Raw genomic sequence first — 11,658 nt, 5'->3', positions numbered from 1 at the left:
TAGGGGATTAATACAATACCACTAAGTGGTGCGTGTGCCCCCAAGTGATGCAACATAAAGAATGCTTAGCTCACTTATGAAAGATGGTTACACATCAATTATATGTTATGAATGACAATTATGAATCCTAACTATGGATAACTCATGTAAGTGTTTTGTATTAGGCATTGTAAACTATTGCTTTGTGAGTATATTCTATAATCAATTGTTTTTTGTTGATAAAACATTACATGCATGATTACCCTTAAGGGTATGCTAGTGTGACTATATTTAATGAACAATTGTAATAATGTGAATATGATCATGCTTCCTTGATTATATTTGACATTAATATATTTCATATTTGCTGTATGGAGTTCAGAATGAAACTAACATTTACATCGAACAAATGCTAGATTTATTTCTGGACATGGAGTTGCTCATCGTTTCTAAGGGTCTACTCATACTTATACAAATGAACATGAATATTATGAACTAAGAAAAGTAAAAAGAAAATTACAGCATAAGAGTAACAATTCAATGAAGGAGAAATAGTTAGTGACATAAGACAGAAAATAGGAAAACAATATCAAGTCATAGTAGGTCACACTTCAATGAAGGTTATTATCAAAGGTAAGATATATACAGAAAACAATGAAAGCATTAAACAATAAACAAAAACGAAGATGAATATCATGAAGCAAGAAAAATAAAATAAAAATTATAGCATAACAATAACACTTCAATGAAGGATATGACCAAAGTTAAGATTAAAAAACAAAGAACCTAAGTAAATATAAGACAAAATTGGAAGAAGATCACCCTATAATCTTGGGTAAAATTAAACATATTACTTTCTTTCAATATCAAAGAGCCTCATCAAATATAAAGCAAAATTAAGAAGACAAATATGAAGAAGAACACAACGCATATAATAAATAAATAAAAAATGAAATGAAAGAGGGCAAATGACATTCCAAACGCAGAAAGGAAAAAATGAAGTAAAACAAAACGAAAGAAATTAAGAAATGAAAAAAGGAAAAATGATATGTTATAGGTATGTGCTATGCACATCACATCACGACAATCAAGAAAAGAATGTGAAAACAAATTAGAGAAACAAAGAGATATGTAATGAAATGGTAAGTGGAACAATTGTCAGAAAAAATGAAGAAAGTCATTTTGTGAATCATTCCTTCATTTAGATTTAAAGTGAAATTCAAAAAGTGATTTATCTGTGATTTACAAATGCTATTGAAGGTGAGCCATTATTTAATTGTTTTGGGAAGTTAAAACATGAGCTATAATTTTGTTGGCCAAGATTTACGTTGGCCATTATTTTAGTTTAATGGCATCAATAATTAAAATTGTTTTTTGGATGTTAAAACATCACCTATGATTTTTTGGCCATGATTTATGTTGGTCATTATTTCAATTCAATGACATGAGTAATAAAAATAGGGATATATAGTAAATAGATATATAAAAAACAAATGGTAAAGGGGTTTGTCATGTTATCATATGTGCGAGGATGTATAGAAAGGGGTAGGGAGCTTTTGGAGGGTAATTTTTTATTGAGGTGATGACACATGTTCTAGGTGATGTGACAATGAGTTTTCTTTGTTATATAGTAAATAAATTCTCCTAGATAGTGAAGGATTGTTGCGATGAGAGTAATGGACACTACAACTCTTAAGAGTTAGTTATTTTTTTATTCTCTATTGTTTGTTTTTCCTCTTTGAAATTGCTTATGCTTATGCTATTGCCTCTGATTGTCAATGTCCAATAGTCTTCAACTCGTCTTCTTCATCATTTTTCCATAATAGACTTAGTCATTTTCCTTGGTAGGTAATTGCACATATTCTAAACTTTTACTTTCACAAAATATAAAATATAAAACATAAGTTTCAAAATAATTGGTGCCCTTTATTTATAATTGATCAATTTGACATCACTAAGAATATTGTTGATGGTGAGTTCATTTTTTTTTACTATTTGGTTAATTTAATTAAAAATATGCATTATGTAAATTTGACTATTTTTCTTGCAGAGGTAGTGACAAAGATTCTCGAGTTACAAGGAGTTAAAGATGAGCATGCAACCATGAATCTTGATTGATAGAAAACTAATTAATTTTTAGTTTTTGTGTATTTGTGTGAACTCCAATTTAAGTTCTATTTTTAGTTAATATCTAGTTATTGTATTCATTTTGTGTGAACTTTTAAGTATTGATATGTTGTTGTCATTTCATTTCTCATGTGTTTTTTACCATTTACAAGAATACTCTAGCTTATGTTGACACTTGACAATTTAAATCATTCTGAAATTTTCAATGTCTTCTATAATTTTCAGTCACGTGATTGTGATAGTTTTTAGTTTGAAGGATGCAATTAATAGTTTGTAGTTTATATACTGATGTATGTGGGATGTAGGTTTTAGTTGAGTTTATATACAAATTGTGATAATTTTGATTGTGAATGTTTAAAGATTTGAGAAAAAAACCTACATTTATCATTTTATCATTTTCCAACCCGGACTCGTCCCTATCTTGACCCATCTTATTTTGGACCCGTTCCTCATGCGTCCCATCCTAATTAGGAACGGGTCCGGATTCAAAAATTGATCTGATTAACCTATCCCAACCTATCCCATGCTCACCTCTAAATTTAATCTTAAACAATATAATTATGAAGGTTTATAATGATTAAGGAATTGGAAAATATAATGTTCTACTTTTCATAATACTGAATGTGTAATTTTACAATACACCTATTTTTTTAGTTGTTAAGAATATGAGCACTATCCAGAAGCATAGGTCATATCAATCAAGAATTAAGGAGAAGTACGGAAACAAGCAATAAAAATGAACAATATTTATATGGAAAAACCCCTTCAACGTGAGAGGTAAAAAACCACGGACGATCATGAACAAAGTTCCACTATGTAAAATTGATAATATAAATCAAATCCTTTTTATATCAGAAGATAAGTTATCTCCTCCGGCTACTAAAATCATGACATCTGTCATATTTACTCATTTTCTAAATAAATATCGCTAAAAACTAAAAATAATAATACACATGTCATAGTTTTAGTGGCTGGAGGAAATAACTTATCTTCTAATATGAGAATATATTTTATTCTCCTATGGTAATAATTATTAGAACTCAAGATGAGATGAAAAGATGAAAGATGAGAAGGGATGGTGCAAAGAATAAAAACAGAGGTATGTATATAGAGAATGTATGTTTTCTTTCATTGATTTAACAAAGATACAATGCCTTATATTAATAGTATGTAATTTCAACTACTAACTAACTCTCAATCAACTAACTTCTACAAATGGTAAATCCTAACAACTTTTCTACTTACACTCTATACTTGAATTATACATCTACATTAACATTCTCCGTTAATTCAAGTACTTGGGAAATTCAACACCTATTCATCTTTTTAATTTCACAAATCTGTTTGATTTCAAAGCCTTAGTAAAACCATTTGCAAGTTGCATTTTAGTTTTGCAATGCACAACCTAAGCTTTCCTTTGTTCACCAAATTTCTTAGAAAGTGGAACCTCACCTCTATATGCTTGCTTATCCTATGGCTTATTGGGTTTTTTGATAGATTAATAGTAGATATATTGTTTATCAAAAGTTGTAGACGTGCCTTCACTTCAGTTTTGATTTCCTTTAGCAATTCTTCCAACCATACAAATTGGCAAGCAACATAGCATCCTGAGATGTATTCTGATTCACAGCTCGACAATGCAATAACTTCTTGCTTCTTGGAACACCATGAGATGAGAGCTTCATTAAGCAAGAATATGTAACCAGAAGTGCTCTTTCTTTCAACTAGGTCACCACCGTAGTCTGAATATGAAAAACCAACTAGCTCAAGTGTAGGTTTATGTTTTCTTGTTGGATATAGGATCCTATAGTCTGATGTACCTTTGATGTATCTTAAAATTCTCTTGGCAGCCAACAAGTGAGTCTTCTTTGGCTTGCACATAAATCTGCTCACTATACCCACCCCAAATGCTAGATCTAACATGTTGTTGCATAGGGTCCTTAGTGATCCAACTATTTGCTTAAACAAGGTCTCATTTACTAATTCACCATCCTCATCTATGGTCAATTTCAGATTAGCTTCAGTATGAGTAGTTGATGTGTTGTAGGAGCTCATGTTGAACTTGATTAGCATTTCACTTGCATACTTCTTTTGGTGCATCAACATTCCTGCAGTGGTGTATGCAAACTCCATACCAAGGAAGTAGCTTAGCCTTCCTAGATCAGTCATGTCAAGTTAAGATTTCATAATCCTCTTGAATTCTTCAATTCCTTCTTAATTTGATCTAGTTACTAGTAGGTCATCAACATATAAACATATGATTAGTAACTCTCCTCGTCTCCCTTATTTGACATACACTTCATGCTCAACTGAACACTTTTGGAAGTTGAGTTTATCCATGAATGAGTCTATTTTCTTGTTCCAGACCCTTGGGACTTGCTTCAGGCCATATAGGGCCTTGTTTAGTTTGTAAACCAGGTGCTCCTTCCAGACCTCTGAAGCTGATCTTGATCTCATGTACCCTTCTGACTTGAATGCATTCATGGTTTGCTTCCCAACCAAGCAAACTTCACAAGCCCTTTCTGGTTGAGATGTTATAGGAATCCTAGTGACCAGTTGCTTTGACCCTAGATGTTGCAGGCTTTTGAAGTTCAAGTGTCCATATCTTGAGTACCAAAACTAACTTACATCATTGGTTTCCATGGTGGCCAAACATTGTACTTCAACTACCTTGATATCAACTTGAAATATCTTGTTCTTTGCCAGTCTACTTCTTATGATGAACCTCTTATCAGGATCAAACAATTCAAGCATGCCATCCTTCAAACAATATTTTCTCTCACAAATACTCTCTAACAAAAACAAGAAGACTAGAAATAATCTCTTAAACTCTCACTATCTTAGAGAAAAAACCACTTTATGTATGTAATTGATGTTGCTAAATTTTGTGATGATGGAACTCTTTATAGGCAAATGATATAGAAGAAGAGCCTTGTCTTGGAGATTAAGTGTGGAATGTAAGAACAATAATAAAATGAAGGGGGAGCAATAAGGTGGTCTATTGGTGAAGAGGGAGGACTTAAGGAATGAAGTGCAGGAGGTTGTGTGTTCAAGTCCCACCATCAATAAAAAATGAGAGTTATAAGGTGGTTTGATGGTTAGGGTGATGAATGTTGATGATGGTACTAGTATAGTGGTATAGCGGTTCAACCGGTGGTTTACTAATTAAATCGCATACCGGCAAAATTAGATATAAAAATAAAATATATTATTATTAATGTTGAAAATCAATAAAAAAAATCAATATTTTTTTTAATTTCATTAAAAAATTAATTGAAATAAAAAATGGCCGGTATGACCGGGACGATTTAATTGAAAACCGGACGGTATGACTGGTTTGACCGGTTTTAACCGGTATGACTGCATGATCGGTATAATTACTGTATCGTATCGGTTCTCCGGTTGAACTGGCCGACAGGAATCGATTTTTGTAACACTGCTAACAACTAAAATACTAACAATTGCCGATCAAAAAAATAAAATGAAGGAGTGAATGAGGGAGAAGATAAAGCATTTCCTTTTCACGAGTATATCAAGCATAAATATGATTTTATGCGCTTTTATTTATTTATAAAAGAACAAGCATGCTTATATTATATTGAGTCTTTCTATCACTTATACTAGATTAGATATACATAAATATAGTTTGAGTAATCGTCTATAAATATGAATTAATTCATAAAGATTGTGATTATATACTTACTAATTTATGTGAATGCTTATTTGTTTTTATTGACTACAAAAATCACATTTATCAAAATCATTTTCTGAAACCTTAGGCATCAATCCTAAGTTATCCATGATGTCAGTAGCTCATTTATTAATATGGTATTGTCCAACATGCCAAACATTAAAATCATACAACTTATAAGTACAAATGAAAATTTTATTAACTTTAATATTCAAATTTGGACATTCCATGTCTAGCATAACATTTCCCTTTAAAGACATCATTCTTTGTGATAGTATACAAATCAGCCCCAATAGTTTGAGTAAATTCAACAGTACGAAAATTACCTTAAATTATAAAGTTAATTAATCATTTTTTATTCTAAAAGTTTAGATAAATGTCATTCACATTATAAATCGAGTTAATTATTTAAGCAACCCTTATTACATCCCTCTTATGTCATTATATTCCAAATATAAAAAGGTGAAAATAAGTAGGATTCTGGCAATTAATGCATGCACTCGGAGCAAAGAGAGGAATTTGCTCAACACAACAACCACGCTCAACGAGAAATTATGTCGGCGAAAAGTCCAACACAATTACCAGAAAATCAAGTAATTCTAAACAGAATCATTATAGATATACCAACTGAAATTAGGAACATACGAAGATAAAAAGGTAAATATCATTGCAAAATTCGGATTGAAACAATGAACAACCTTCTAGACATTGCTGAGAAGAAAGAATGATGATCAATACATTAAAGGCATTTGTTTCCATGAGAATGAAGAGCTAAACAATGCATCGAAAAAAAATGAAGAGCTAAACATGAGATTAGATGTATGTACCCAATATGACCATTTGTTTTAAATGCGTTGTTATTCCATTGTTTTTCATGTCTACACTCTTTATTATAATGCTTGTTTGGATTGTTCATCCAAATTATGTAATGGAAATTTTGTAACACCTTAGCTTTGACATGCGATTATTTGGACCCATGAATTTACTGAGCGTGCTGCTTAAATATCTACTGCAGTATTTTATTCCCTTAAAAGTAGCCTCAATGACACGAACCCATAACCTGAGAGACTTATAGTTATAAATTATTGAGTCGCTACCACTAAGAATGTTTTATGTATGAGAATGTGTTGAAAATCTTTCTAGACAAGGGTAGTTCGTTTACGATTAAAGCTTCTTGAAGTTGCTCATCTAAGTTCATACATTTAGAGATAATCTCGTGCTCAACTATAAGTGAAATAGAACCACATCCACAGTTAATATTTTATGAAGAAAATAAAAAGATAGGCAAACAAAGTGTTTTAGATGCCAATACAAATCTCTAAAATTGAACATGCAGCAGGCATAACATATATTTTCTAATGTCAAAACAAATATTAACAAATTAATCACGTGATATATAATAAGAGTAAGAATTGTATTTAATTAATATAAAAAAGACAAATTAAAGTAGATTCAAACATTCAACACGTTGAAGTCTGGAAGTGTTATGCTTCAGACAAAGGCAGGAGGAACTTTTATTTTTAAACAAATATATATTGACGTGAATCACGTGATGTTCTAACCAGTTAAGAAGTGGCTTGGGGTGGGGAATGGGGATTTTTATATTTCTGATTCATATAATAGAGACAAGAGATGGGTCAAATTGTTCATATATATTGATGCAATGTTTGCATAATGGGTCTGCCTTAAAAGTATAAAAATAAACTTTATATATTAAAGGGATATATAAAGGTTTTGTAGAAGGAAGAGGGAGATGCTAACTGATATTTGATTCATTGAATGAACTGAAGTTTATACAAGGCTCAACTTTTTATAAACCATAATTGAGTTACTAATAATATAAAGGAATAAAAATTAACTAAGTAGATATGCTCCTAGATAAGCTAACTAGATATGCTTCTAAATAAGCTAACTAGATATATTCCTAGATAAACTTTAATACTCCGGAAAAAATGGATATTGACGACACTCAGCTTGGACAATAATAAGTAACCAAAAGTGATAGACTCTAAAGCCTTTATAAATAGATCAACATGCTGTTCAACACTAAGAATTGGAAGAAGATGGAAAAGCTTTTGTTGTAGACATTCTCGAGCAACGTGACAATCAATTTCGATGTGTTTGATGCGTTAATGTTAGACCAAATTAGCTGCGCACTACTACATTTTTGACCTACAACAACGCCTCAATTCCCTACGGTTTTAAAACCGTGGTCTTAAAATATATTGGGCCACGATTTTTAACAGTGTTGTCTTATTTATTATTTTTTTACATTTATGTACTATGGTTTTAAAACCGTTTTGTTAGGGTATATTAGACAACGGTTATTTTTATCATTTCTTTTAGAGTACGGTTTAACAACCGTTGCCTATTATACACACAATTATCATTGTATTTGACCACATTTTTGTAACCATAGCCTATCTGTTATAGAAAAAATTGTGCTTTATTACATTTACTAATTTTTATTATTTTCTTAAAACCCTCACACAGACTCAACCTCATATAGAAGCATGCTTCCATTTTTTCATTTCTCAAATTGTTCGTGGCTCCAACGGCACCACCACTATTCCTCTCAACTTCATCATTTTCACATTTCCTCTCCTCAATAACAACGATATTCCGAAGGCTCTTATGTCGACTATCGATTGTTGGTGGAAAGTTTTTGTAAGTGAAGAATCTGAAAGGGACACACTTCAAACATAGTATGCCACTTCGAAATTGAAGGAACACTTTAGATGGTTCATCAATTGATGTTTGTTCTTAATTGATTAATTTTCGTATTTTGGTGTTGAAACTTGGGGTTCACACTCCGATTGTAATAGCAGAAGACCTGAATTTGAAGGTTAACTAGGGTTTTAACGTCTCACTTCATAGATTTTTATGGAATTGATTTATCGCATTTTTAATTTCCCCGTTTAAATTTTGCTTTCCAATTATTTAAGTGTCAAAACTAGGTTTAGAATTGATTGCTTTGTGGTTTTTGGAATATGTTTTGGATTCAATGAAATAGTGATAGTGGTTTTGAGTTAGTATTATTATGTATATATATCAAGTAAATCCAATGGATGCTTTTGATTTAACTCATAGGCTTCTTCTTCTTCTTCTCTTCCCAAATAGAAATTCTGTCCAAACCAATACTGAGATGAGTCTAGACAGCCAGAGGGAGCGATCTATGGCGCTGGATAGTGAAGGTCTTGAGGTGATTCATTATCTTTACATCTCTTAAATAATATATCAAATAGAATTGACCATTAATGAAGTATAGCACTAGGTTTCATTCACGGGTAACATCAGCTCCTAGTTCTTTAGTTTGTTGAATATGTGGAGAAAGCAAGCATAAGAAATTGATAACAAAAATAATGTATATATTCAATGCCTTTCCCTGTCAATTAAGTGTTTATGTTGGCACACTTTCTTTTGCATTGAATATGAATAATGATAGTGTTGGTTTGCAGAATCAGATTTTATATATTGAATTGAGCATGAATACTTGGATCTAATTAACCTATTTTATTTATGTATGAGATTACGGGAAATCAATTGTGTTATTCATATCTATTTCAGGGCTTGATCCCTCTGGCTAGACTTTTGTTGACTCTTGGAGGAACATTGTTCTTAGCATTTTGGCCGTTGATCCTCATAATTGTTGCATCATTTTCTGCTCTCTACTTTGTAAGTTGTTAACCTTACTCTCACTATTTTTCTTTGAAGAATTAGATTTGATCCTTTACTTTTCATGTGGCAGTATTTTGGGTCGACATTCGTCCTGATCAAATTCAATTGAAGTCAACATAATTGTAAGAAAAATGTTACAGCCATAGAATTGATGTGAGTTGAATTATATATGCATTTATTGTATCCAACCTTATACTCTATGCTGGAGATTGGCATGTAGAAGTTACAGGAAATTGTTTATTTCAATTTTATTCTTCTAAACATTGGGTTTGTCCAAGCAAAGGCACATGTTATCACATATAAAGGCAATATTGCTATTCATTACGAATTGCAGTCATTATTTTGTATTTCTATGAATATTAATTTGCAAAGTATGCTGATTTCATCCATTGTTTTAAATTTACTAAGTCCCCCCCCCCCCAGCTAATTGTTAAGTGATTATGGCTATCTCTTGAGTTTCATTCAGTCAATGATATAACTGAGCTAAACTGAGTGGTACAGTGCAAGAAGATTGTATTTTAATCATTTTTCTGTTTCAGGTGCAACAGAAGGAGAAAAAGAAAATCCCTACAGATCATACACATGTATGAGGTATTTGTAATATATTGCATGTATAACTTGAATTTTCATATAACTTTTCATGTCTCTCATAAAAAAAGTCACCACAACAACCACACTTTGCATCCAAGTGCCACGTATGAGACAAATTACCACACTAGAAGTATAGGATTTTGATTTGGAGTTGATATTGGTGTTGAGCTGTCCTACCACTACAACTAGCTTTTGTGGTAAAATCTAAAAAAATGGTAGCATTTATTATTCACTCATATTTCACTGATTTATACTTAAATTGATCTTTTGATGTTTATACAGATTAGAGAAGTTGTCAAATCTTGTGTCTATGATGAAAATCTTGTAGAGGAGAATGTATCCACAATGAAGGATGTGACTAGGCTTTTAATACAAGTGTAATCCATCATACTTACTGCACTAGAGACAATGTATTAGGTGAATGAAGTTATACATTTGTTATTTTATATTGGCCTATTCTTCCACTTTAAAAGCATTTAAATTTTCAAATATTGAACATTTTCAACTGATCTCCAGTAGTTTATAGAAAATTGTTTAGGAACCAATTTTTTATTTGATGTGTAGGAATGAGATTATCCAAATATGTGATGATGCTTATTGGGCCAATGTTTTATTTGTATGTGTGACATGATGCTTATTAGGGCACAATTTTATTTGTATGTGTGAGAACGATAGTATCTAGATGCATCAATGATGAAGTTTATTAGGCCACAATTTTCTCTGTATGTGTGAGAATGGAAGTAAGCTTATTAGGCCACAGTTTTATTTGTATGTATGGGAATGAGAGTATCTAAATGTATCACAACTTTCTATTTGGCTATAACTATTAGGCAACGGTTTTAAGATTAATGCAAACAATGGCAACGGTTTAACATGTGTTCTTTAAAATATCAAAGATAACGGTTTTCAAAATGTTGCCTATATACACTATGACAACGATTTTTACCTTTCCTTTTAGGCAACGAGTTTTAACCGTTGGCGTTAAGTTGAAGGAAAACCGTTGCCTGTTCTGAATATTAGGCAACGGTTTAAAAAATGTGTAGCCAAAAATCAAAAAACCGTGGCCTATATAAAAGGCAAAGCCTCAGACTACCACAGTTACAAAACCGTTGTCTATGACAAAGACAACGGTTTTTTTTAATATGACCATGGTTTCTAACCGTTCTAATAGGTAAAAAATGTTGTAGTGCTATATATCTTGCAGGGTTGCTGTCACAATAGAGCAAAACAAGTTGCTTGTATTGAACACAAAAGTCAGTCAAGAGGAAGGTCAACCATTGGATCTCACAAGATGCAATGACCTGTGCTTTATACTTAGCTTCAGATGAGGACCTCAAAATCGTGTTTTGCTTCTTAGATTTCCATGAAACTAGGGAATTTCCTAAGAACATGGAATAGCCAGATACAAAACGTCTAGTATCAGGACATGTTGCTCAATCAGAGACACTGAAGCCTTTGATTTGTAAGACTAGAGCAATAGGATAAAATAAAACTTGACTTGGTTGACCTTTAATATAACGACGCGCCATGATGAGAGCTTTATGGTGGTTTAAAGTTGGGGATGCCATGAATTGGTAAGCTATTGAATAGTA

General features: G+C 31.8%; 1 long non-coding RNA gene across 9 annotated transcripts; it reads left to right on the top strand.

Annotated features, from left to right (window-relative positions):
• Positions 8,292–10,857, top strand: LOC109360133. Of its 9 annotated transcripts, none has more exons than XR_002109121.1 (5): positions 8,292–8,999; positions 9,365–9,472; positions 9,546–9,597; positions 10,015–10,059; positions 10,349–10,857. It is a non-coding gene; the product is annotated as an uncharacterized LOC109360133 (long non-coding RNA). The 9 variants fall into 9 exon arrangements; XR_002109120.1 differs by having other exon boundaries at positions 10,015–10,066; XR_002109118.1 differs by having other exon boundaries at positions 9,546–9,628.

The sequence above is a fragment of the Lupinus angustifolius genome, chromosome LG11 (genome assembly GCF_001865875.1).
Source record: "Lupinus angustifolius cultivar Tanjil chromosome LG11, LupAngTanjil_v1.0, whole genome shotgun sequence".
NCBI lineage: Eukaryota > Viridiplantae > Streptophyta > Magnoliopsida > Fabales > Fabaceae > Lupinus > Lupinus angustifolius.
Note: the sequence above shows the minus strand (reverse complement) of the source record. Positions and strands in the feature narration are given on the sequence as shown.